This window comes from Poromitra crassiceps (genome assembly GCF_964638095.1).
Source record: "Poromitra crassiceps genome assembly, contig: HAP1_SCAFFOLD_59, whole genome shotgun sequence".
Lineage (NCBI taxonomy): Eukaryota > Metazoa > Chordata > Actinopteri > Beryciformes > Melamphaidae > Poromitra > Poromitra crassiceps.
The window spans coordinates 449571-461244 of record NW_028152258.1 but is presented as its reverse complement, the minus strand read 5'-3'; positions in this window follow the sequence as shown (position 1 = coordinate 461244).

Genomic DNA, 11674 nt, shown 5'->3' with positions numbered 1-11674 from the left:
TTATATTTACTTTTCGTAGCTAAAGCGGGTGTTTCCAATGTGCTGAAAAGCCTGGGAAACTACAGCCATGGGAAGCTAACCCATGCCTGTCCCTGAAAAATATAGCCTATTAGATTGGTGAAAATTTGTCCAGAAAGATATCATTTTCTCTCGCCTGCTGCAGGAAGGATGATGCACATAAATATACCCTACATTATGTAAAGTCATTGCATAAATGTGTTTTTATTGTAAATATATAGGCCCAGGAGGACATATATGTTTCACATAGGGTGGTGTTTTCATTTCGATGTTTTATTTGGTCCAGTATTGAAATGTTCTACAATTGCAGGTTGTGTTACCATTACACATTATTTAGATCTACCTTTTATATCTATTTCGGCTCATTTGGTTGCTATTTAGTAGCTAAATGGAGCAGCACAATGCATGCTGGGACATGCCAGGCAGTGAACTTACAACTTCTTTTTCCTATGGGAAGTGTGTTGTGTCTGTCTAAGCGAGGGAGTCAGAGAGAGAGAGAGAGAGAAGGGTGACAGAGAAGAGGCAGAAGAGCGCTCATCGCAACTGGCGCACTGAATAGGCCTGGTTTCAGAGAGAGACAGAGAAGGGTGACAGGGGAGAGGCAGAAGAGCGCTCCTCGCAACTGGCGCACTGAATAGGCCTGGTTTTCAAAAGCGCTAAATTTACGCCAGTTGGGAAGATATCATTAGGCCGGCATTTAAGGCCGACACGCCCATTCTCGCCCATTCAGGGAGTGCGCCACGCCCATTCCACCTAAAGCGCATTTGCCAGCGTAAAGCCATGTTGATATCTTTCCGAGGCAGGCGCAAGGCCCGTTTTTTTGCGTTTAAGGCCCGTTTTAGCGCCGAAGGCCTGTGGGAGAATAGGGGCCCATGGCTTCATTCAAATAATTGGTCATCGTTTTCATATTGTATGAAAATGCTAGTGTTTTACTTCGCTTCAGCTCGAGCTCTCACTAATGCTTTAGCACGCATAGTGCAGAGACTTTTTTTTTTTTTTACAAACTTTATTTAAGTTTTCACATTATGTAATGAAGCAATATTACATTGAAATGTTATCAATACACTTTAAACCCCATACCCTCCCCCACCCACATCTTCCCATCCAGGGTCATACAACAGACAAACAAACAAACAAACAAACACAGTCAAAGAAAGAAAAAGAGGAAAAATAAAATAAAAATAAAATAAAATAAAATAGTTGCCAGCTTTGTCATTAGCGTTTGTATGTATGCCAGGTAGATAATATTCAGTCAAAGGTTATACTTTCAAAGTGACTAATAAAAGTTGACCAGGTTTCATAAAATTTCTCCTTTGATCCACGTACAGACAGTATATCTGACCTTCTCCAATTTCAACATTGACATCACTTCCTGAGTCCATTGCTTAAAGGACGGTGGGTTTGTTGCCTTCCAATTAAACAGAATAAGTCGGCGGGCCAGGAGAGAGGCAAATGCAATTGCATTTCTTTGGTGACCTCGGAGGCTCACTTCTGGTTGGACTGCACCAAAGATGGCAGTGAGGGGATTAGGACTCAGTGTTGTGTTAGCTATGGATGAAAAACACTCAAAAATGTTGGACCAAAAGTTGCTCAGAGCTCGGCAGGACCAGAACATATGCCCTAGAGTGGCCGGGGCATGGTGGCACCTTGGGCATTCTGGGCTGACAGATGGATATATTTTGGATAATTTATCATTAGAGAAATGCAAACGATGAAATATTTTAAATTGTATTAGATTGAGTCTCACACAGAAGGATGAAGAATGAATTTGTGAAATAATGATGTCCCATAGTTCTTCTGAGAACTTCTCTCCTATGTCCAGTTCCCAAGCAGCCCTTGTATTGTCCCATGTAGGGGGATGTATATTCTGCATAATACTGTACACTTTGGAAATAAGTCCCTTAATAAACGGACAGAAATTTAAAATGTGATATGTTGGGCCTTTCTCGGGGGGATTGGGATAGGATGGAAAATGTTTGGAAGTAAAGCTGCGAATTTGAAAATATCGGAAAAGTTCTCTCTTTGAAACATCATTTTTTTCACACAGAGAGCTGAATGATCTAAATGATTTATCATCAAATAGATCAAAAAAGAAGACTAATCCACACCCATGCCATGCTTTAAATGCCAAGTCTTAATTGTGAAGGTGGAAAGAGATGATTGTGCATTACTGGAGAGAGGCTATTTATTTGTGTAAAACCAAAGTGTTTTCTAAATTGAGTCCAAATCTTTACTGAGTTTAGTACCACAGGATTTAAATCATTCATTTTTTAATTTAAAGGTATCGGGCAAGTCAACAAAGAGATTGGTGAAATATGACGGGTAGGTTGCAGCTCCATGGTCGCCCATAGAGGTCCCTCCTCACCCGAAAATGTGTTTACCCAGTATGCCAGTTTAGAGACATTTGCCGACCAATAGTAGTACAAAAAGTTGGGTAGACCTAACCCCCCCCCCTCAAATTTGGATCTTTCCAAACTTGTTTTTTTAATCCGAGAGGGAGATTTATTCCAAATGAAGATAGAAATTAGACGATCTACTTGTTTAAAAAATGATTTAGGCAAAAAAATTGGAATAATTTGGAATAGGTATAGATATTTGGGCAGTATTGTCATCTTAACTGTATTTATACGCCCCGCGAGGGAAATGGGAAGGTTTGACCAACGTTCTACGTCCCCTTTTGTACGTTCCAATAACAACTTAAAATTGTGCTTAAAAAGTGCTTTGAATGAACTCGTAACGTTTATTCCTAAGTATGTAAAACATTCCTGCTCCTCTTTAAATGGAAATTGGTTATAACTACTTTGTTTAGCTAACTTGTTAACAGGAAATAGTAGACTTTTGGATAGGTTCAGTTTGTATCCTGAAAGAGATCCAAAAACTTTTAGTAAATCCAGGAGGTGGGGTATACCATTATCTGGGTCTGTAACAAAGAGGAGCAAGTCATCGGCATATAAAAGTAATTTATGAGTGTCTTTACCCCTTTCTATCCCCTGAATCGCTTGATGAGAACGTATGGCAATTGCTAAGGGTTCGATTGCGACGTCGAACAGATATGGTGAAAGACAACAACCTTGCCGAGTCGACCTGTACAGGGGGAAGTAGTCCGATATAAGACCATTGGTACGTACCGAAGCCATGGGGTTCATATACAATATCTTAATCCAATTAAGGAAGGTTGCCCCAAACCCAAACTTCTCTAACACCTTGAACAGATAGTGCCACTCAATCCTATCAAACACCTTCTCTGCATCGAGAGAAAGAACCACTTCAGGTTGGAGTTCTGAATGGGCAGAGTACAAGACATTCATCAGGCGCCTCATATTGAAGAAGGATTGTCTGCCAGGAATAAAACCAGTTTGATCTTGATGGATAATAGTGGGCATTATTTCTTCTAAACGGCGTGAAAGGGCCTTGGTAAGTATCTTATAATCGCAGCAGAGTAGGCTAATTGGTCTATATGAGCCACATTCCAGGGGATTTTTATCTGGTTTTAATAACACCGAAATTGTAGCTTGTGAGATGGTCTGAGGCAACCTTCCACTAGAAAGTGCTTCATCGTACATCGATTCCAAGATAGGGGTCAATTTGGCTGAGAATGCCTTGTAAAATTCGATGGGAAACCCTCATAGTGCACAGACTTGAATGCTCTTACCTTTTATTCCATAAAAGTGAACCTTTCGAACCACCCAGCTGACGTGACGGTGACGTGGAACACCGTAGCCGCACCTGAAGGCACCTGGCCGATCCCTGTCTGTGATAGGACGCGACCGTTAGCCATTTTGTAGCGGCCCGCCAGACAGGGAACCCCACTTCTGCCGCATTCAACATTGAAGCCAGACGTATATTATTTTGCTCTCGACCTTGCTAGTTAGCTTCCTCGCCTAACCACCGTTCGTCTAAACTGTCCCCCGTATCACGGAGTAGCGGACTGGGAGTCCTCGGCTGTCGAATTTCTCCTGCCTGACGGCTTCCTTCGCCCGGACGACGAACTTTGGCTGCGACAGCTAAGTAGTATTTTACATGTGTTAGACCGATCTTTAAGAAGAGGCCGTCTAATTGTATGCTACGTTAGATAGCGTTAACGTGTTGGTCTGCTAAGCTATCCTCCGTGAGTCCCGGAGACTCCTCTCCTTAGCACAGTTAGCTGTTCTGACAGCTTCATGCTTCATACGTGTTCCGTAGCTTAGTGCTTCGTTGCTACCTCTCTGTTACATTAGCACTTTACTGTAGCTTGCCTTGAGATTGACCGGCCGCTAGGTTGAGACTAGCCAGCTGCGCCTCGCGCATGCTTCCCGGCCGAATGACGTGCTGTTAGCCGTTAGTCTCTCAGTTGCTTGCTACCGAGATAGCTTACGAAGCTGCGACTCGTTCGCTTATTAGCGGCACGTGCGCCTTTCTCGGCCACACGCTCGCTTCTTAGCTCGGCTGCCAGTCAGTCGCTAGCTTCTTCTTGGCCATGGCATCGAAGCTCGATGCAGAGGTGCGCTGCCCTCGCTGCGACGCTTGGCTGTCCCCTAATGATACACACACGATGTGTGTGACTTGCTTGGGCCGCGCTCACGCTGAGCGCTGCCTGCGGGACCCGGACTTCTGTTCCCCATGCGCCTTGATGACCCCACAGGCACGGCTATTATTACGGCCTCTCTCTTCAGACCCGAGCAGCCCAGAAACGCTACCGCCTTACAGGGCGAGGCCGTGCCGCACCAGGCGGCATCTAGTGATCCGCCTACCTCTGACTCTGACGTCCCGCTGCCTCTCGGCCAAGGTCCCCAGCAGGATTCTCGGAAGAGTTCTTAGCATGGGTCTCACCATTCTCCCCCCCCCCCCCCCCTCCACTAGGTCGGAAGGGGCTCGTAGTTTGGTTGAGTTTCACTCCCAACTATGGGGTGAGTCGATGGAGGGCATCTCCAGGGGGTCTGGGTCTGTCTACCATGAGGACGACGTCCTCGACATCCATCCGCAGGATGACACGGACTCTCTAATGGGAGGCCCGGATCGGTTGGGGACTCACCGCTCGGGGGTTCCTCCCCCTGACAACATCTTGGCCGAGTCATACCAGGAGTTCAGGGAAGTATTATCCAGGGCCATCGCCGAGCTCGGCATTGAGTGGTCCGCACCCCCAGCCCCCGAGAAGTCGCTTTTCAGCGTGCGCCACTTCTGTCCCATCCGACACGGCCAACGATGCAGTTTACCTTGCGGCAAGGACGTGCAACATCGGTCCTGGGGTGCCCCCCTCATGACCAGGGCCCCCATCCAGGCTTTCGGCTGCTGGTCGGACATCGAACGCGGGTCGGAGTTGGGTTACTTGAGCTTCCCGCCTGTGGAGAAGGGCGTGGCAAAACACCCCACCCCTAATGAAAAGCCTGTGCTCCCATCTAAAGCCTGCCGGGACTCGGCAACGCTTGCGGAGAAATCCTACAGGGCAGCAGGCCAGTCGGCCGCCATGGCCAATACTGTAGCTATCCTAGAGGGCTACCAGGCGGTCCTCATCGACCAGCTTCAGACAGCGCCTGACGCTGGCACGTTCACTGAACTACGTAAGGTCTCCGACTACGTATTCAAAATGCTGGAAATGTGTGGCGGATAACGCTGGAAGGGTCGCACCCACTCCACGGCATGCTAGTCAAACACAGGAGTACGTTCAGTGAGAGACTGATTCCACCTAGATGCAATACGGAGAGGCACAGGAAATCATTCCTGCCTGTGGCCATTGGTCTATTTAATGCCTCTCTTAAAAGAGCACCTCGGAGACGCTCAGTCTCCCTGAGAATGAGCCAGCCGATAGGTTAACTGTGCCTGGCTGAACCACGTGTAACGTATAGGGCAAGCCGACTTAATATAAGTCCTGTGTGCAATAATGATAATTGGCACGTAATGTATACTTACTCTATGCTTACTTAGACATATTCTACTTATTTTTGCTTCTATCGCATTTACTACTCTGCCCTGCAAAGCTAAAAGGGGGTAACTCAATTTTTGTCAAAAATGAGTTTTTGTCATTTTTGGAACATTGAAGATCTGCTTTATCATGTGGAAAAATATCTTGAGTCAATTGTGTTCTTTTGCCCTGCAACGCAAAAAGGGGGTAACTCACCAGAATGCTCAGGTTGAGTTGATGAGTTACATTACTGGGCAGGCCTAATGTCATGATTGTAACATCGGAGAACAATTACCACCCCCCCCCCCACACACAGACACCCACACCACCCACAATAACTCCCAAGGTTGCCAGCTCATAAGGCATTAACCCCCTAACCCTTATACATTAACCCGCGAGGCACCTCATATGACATTAACCCCCGAGGCACCAGCTCATATCACATTTACCCCCGAGGCTCCAGCTCGTACAACATTAACCCCAGAGACGCCAACTCATATGACATTAACCCCTGAGGCGCCAGCTCATACGACATTAACCCCCGAGGCGCCAGCTCATACAACATTAACTGCTGAGGCGCCAGCGCATATGACATTAACCCCAGAGGCGCCAGCTCATACCACATTAACCCAGAGGCACCGCGCATATGAAATTAACCCCGGAGGTGCCAGCTTATACGACATTAACCCCCGAGGCGCCAGCTCATACCACATTAACCCCAGAGGCACCGCTTATATGAAATTAACCCCAGAGGTGCCAGCTCATATGACATTAACCCCTGAGGTGCCAGCTCATACAACATTAACCCCTGAGGTACCAGCTCATACAACATTAACCCCGAGGCGCCAGCTCATACCACATTAACCCCCGAGGCGCCGCTCATATATAATTTACCCCCGAGGTGCTAGCTCATACAACATTAACCCTCGAGGTACCAGCTAATACAACATTAACCCCCGAGGTACCAGCTCATACAACATTAACCCCCGAGGTGCCGTGCCTATGAAATTAACCCCAGAGGTGCCAGCTCATATGACATTAACCCCCGAGGCACCAGCTCATATGACATTAACCACTGGGCTACCAGCTCATACAACATTAACCCCCGAGGCACCAGCTCATATGACATTAACCACTGAGCTACCAGCTCATACAACATTAACCCCCGAGGCACCAGCTCATATGACATTAACCCCTGAGGTACCAGCTCATACGACATTAACCCACGAGGCGCCAACACACAGACACACAACGGGCCAACAAGAGTCCCACCAAACTAGGCTTTAAGGATGTGTAGCAGCCTGATAATCTAGTTATATTATATTTATACGTATATTATATTAAGCGTAATTGTGCCATGAACATGAGACTTCATGTCTATGTTATCATTATTATCATATATACTGGTTTTATATAGTGATATAAGCAACCAAATGAAGGATCAAATTGAAGTTACTGTCTTTTTGTTTGGCATCACCCCTTATTATTTTGCAGACAATGCAAAGCCAGAGTAAGGTAACTTCCAAATAAGGGTCAAAGGTCTAGTTTGAGCTAAAAACAATTATGTAGATAAATAACTACATTAAAACAACATATAATTAACACATGTCCAGTTTTCTTCCTACAATACATTTGGCTGGACAACAACAAAACTTTAAAGTCATTTTTCTCAGTTCTACACTCTGGCGAGTTACCCCCTTTTAGCTTTGCAGGGCAGTACTGTTATTCTATGCTATGTTGTGTTCTTATTCTGCTTATTTTGCTTAATATCGCATTTACTACTGTTTATTTTATGCTATGTGTGTTCTGTGAGCGAGCTATGTAACTTGTCCCAATTTCCCCCCGGGGATCATTAAAGTCTTTCTGATTCTGATTCTGATTCTGATCTGATTCATGGGGTTCTCGGTGGTCACCCACCGTCACCTTTGGCTACAACTCACTAGCTTAGAGGGCGCTGAGAGGAGTGAGATGCTGAATGCGCCGGTCTCACCAACCGGTCTCTTCGGCTCTATGGCAGATTTCGCCAGCCGGGCAGAAAGACGGCATCAGGATTCGGTGGCAGTTACCTCCCTCCTGCCGTGCAGGCACAGGGGGACTCCCCGCCCTCTCCCGGTCCAGACCCGGGGCCGCCCGGTTCGTCCGGCAACGCCCAGTCCCGCCCGCCCCCCATGTGGGAGGTCCGCCCACTGGGGCCCGACCACTGCCAATGCAGGTGTGAGCAGGCCAGGTGGGCCAGGCAGTAACGCCACGCCTCCTGGGGCATCTTAGGAGCCCCACGCGGTTTGTATGCAACCTAACCACCAGTCCTAGCGACCCACCTCGGGGGAGTGGGGGAGTGTTACACGCTGCCAGGACCCGGTGTCCCGCAGCGCTGTCGAGTACCCAAAAGAGCTTTGCCAATGACGTGCCCCTTGCCAGCAGAAGCCGTGAGGGGCACAGCGCTGTTGTGCCCCATGACGGCCCTACGGGTTCCACAATGCGTAAGCGCTCATAGTGGCGAGCTTGGGGGACATGGTTACCACGCACACCGAGGTAGTCACATCACACCTCCAGGCCTTGGGGTTTCTCATAAACTGGCGCAAGAGCTCCCTCGTCCCGAGACAGGTCACAATCTTCTTGGGTCTGGAGCTGGACTCGCTTTCCATGCGGGCTCGTCTCTCCACAATTAAAGGCTTGTTAAAACTCTCCACAAAGAGACTGAATCGCCTTTTGAGGATGGCCCGGATTTGGCATCGCGCTCACGTGATCTCTGTCCACCAGTGCTCAGTGATCCTGGGACTTATGGCCACGGCATCCGCCGCCATTCCCCTCGGGCTGCTATAGCAGCAACCAGAGGTGGTTCCTGAGTCATCGCCTGGACCCTGCGAAACATCGATCCCACGTTCTTACGCTGTCGGATCGCGCTCGTCAAGCCTTGGCCATATGGACCATATTGATATCTGCCTGTGATTCACTCAGATGTAGATGTTTTCTTCTTTAAAGATATATGTTTTTTTTCTCTCTATAGTTTCCATCAGACTGTAAGGTTTCCATACTTTTTTCATGTATGTGTGAATGCCACTCTGGCCCCCTCCCTTCTGTTGGGAGTAGCAGGTGCCACTGATTTAGGCTGATTACTGCCTGCCTGTATGTAAGTCATGCCTTTCACTGCCTCACTCATTGCTTGACAACGATCCTGTGAAGATCGAAACGTTGCAAATAAAAAACCATTGATGGAACCTCAGTGTGCGGACTTTATCTTTTTGTCATATGAATTGGTTCTCAGAGGGGGCACGGATGGGACCGGTCCCGCTCAGGCATGTCATTCGAACAGACGCCTCCCTATGGGGTCAGGGTGCAGTGTTCGAAGGCCAGGCAACAACAGGCAGTGGCAAGCCCACGAGCTTCACCACATAAACGTGTTAGAGTTGGAGGTGGTTCGCCAAGCCCTCCACCACTTCCAGCATCAGATATTGGGTCACCATATACTGATACGCTCGGACAAGACTGCCACGGTGGCGTATATCAATCGCCAGGGCAGTGTCCGGTCGCAGGCCTTGAACTGACTAGCGACGGACATCCACGAGTGGGCTCGTGTTCACCTGTGTAGTGAAAATCATCTGGAAACTTGCCTTAAATACCTGCTATCCCTGTCGGCGGCCCACATTCGGGGCCACCTCAACCTAGGCGCAGACTTGTTGTCGCGGGGCAACCTGCACAAATCGGAATGGGTTCTCCACCCACAGGTGGTGGAACAAATTTGGGCCAAGTTCGGTCGAGCCGGCATCGATCTCTTCGCATGGCAGCTCGCACACCATTGACCCCAGTGGTTCTCTGTCCTCGGGGATGACTCACCGTTGGGCCACGACGTGCTGACGCCCTCTACGCATTCCCCCCAATCCCCCTGATCCCACAGGTGCTGGCCAGGGTGAGGCAGCAGGGCCTGCAGCCCATTCTGGTAGCCCCACATTGGCCGTCGCAGATCTGGTTCACGGACCTGATTGCTCTGGCGCAGGAGGCTCGGTGGCTGTTGCCACGTCGAGTGGACCTACTGTCGCAGGCGGGCGGGGAGATTCTCCACCCTTCCCCACACCCTTCCCCACACAAGACCCCACCCACCCCTTCAACAGTCTGTTCACCGTCATGCCCTCCGGCAAGAGATATCGCAGCATCCGGAGCAGATCAGCCCGGTTCTGCAAGAGCTTTTTCCCACACGCCATCAGGCTCCTTAACTCCCCGTGACCCCCCCCCCCACTCTCACACACACACACACACACACACACACACACACTCACACACACACACACACTCAGACTTACACACACACTCAGACTTAACTTGGACTCTTTGATCCCTCACACACTACCATGGTTGGTAAACAGAGACTTCATATGACCTTCTCTACCATCGTTGGTACTTTTTAATGTTTGTTTTTAATTTAGTTTTTAAATTAGAGTAGGCTATTTTATTTATTTATGCCGTTTTAGCATGTGCAATAATCTCCTTAAAGCACTTTATTTTTAACTTACTACCTTTATTGTCGGTTGTCAGTACTTCTCTTGAAATTGCACTATTTGTGGGCTAGATGCAATCGTCATTTTGTTTCTGCCGTGCCTTGTGTATTGCTTAAATGACAATAAAGCTGAACTTGAACTTGAACAAGTGGAAGTTGGCAGCTTGGTTCCTGAATGGGAACGGCTGTTAACCCAGGGCCTACCGATGAACGTGGTACAGACCATACAGAGCGCTAGAGCTAGCTCCACTCGTGCACAGTATGCTCACAAGTGGCGGTCCTTCGCGCGCTGGTGTGCGGAAAGGGACCTGGATCCAGTGTATTGTGGCGTTCAGTCCATTCTCTGCTTTCTCCAAGGCCTGTACGAAGCAGGCCAGTCGCCACAGTCCCTCAAGGTATATGTGGCCGCAATCTCTGCCTGCATGGAGATTGAGGGCAAGACAGTCTTGCCCTCAATACGAGGAGCGTCTTCCCTAAATGGGACTTGGTTACAGTGTTGGAGGGTCTCTCGGGACCTCCCTTCGAACCGATTGACACAATCAGTCTGAAACACCTTTAACTGAAGACGGCATTGCTGCTAACTTTGTCTTCTGGCAAGAGAGTTGGTGACTTGATTGCCCTGTCGGTGCAACAGTCATGCATGGTGTTCTCTGATGATGGGTGCAGGGTCATGCTTCGCCCCAACCCCGCTTACCAGCCCAAGAACATTAGGGCCAGGGTTCAGGTCTATGACCATAGATCTGGTAGCGTTTAACCCTCCTTCCTCAGATCCGATGGAAGAGAGGAGACTCTGGGCGCTTTGCCCCGTACAGGCGCTTCTTGCCTGTGAATAAGACGTGCACATTGCGCACTTCTAACCAGCTCTTGGTATGCCATGGAGCTCAGGCTTTAGGTAAGTACTTGCTGTCCAGGTATATACTTGGCTCAATGTTGAATGCTTGGAGTGGGGTTCCCTGTCTGCGGGCTGCTACAAAATCACTGGCGGTCGCGTCCAATCACAGACAGGGATCGGCCAGGTGCCTTCAGGTGCGGCTACGGTGTTCCACGTCACTGTCACATCACCTGGGTGGTTCGAAAGGTTCACTTTTATGGAATAAAAGGTAAGAGCATTCAAGTCTGTGCACTATGCGTGCTAAAGCATTAGTGAGAGCTCTCGCTTTCACACCTGGGCTGTTGCACAACCCTTACGTTTACACAGCGGGATGAGGAGTGGTGAAATTCCATTCTATAACAGGTGGTAAGCAGCCGAATATCTTCAAACAGCAATAGCATAGTATGATGCAAAT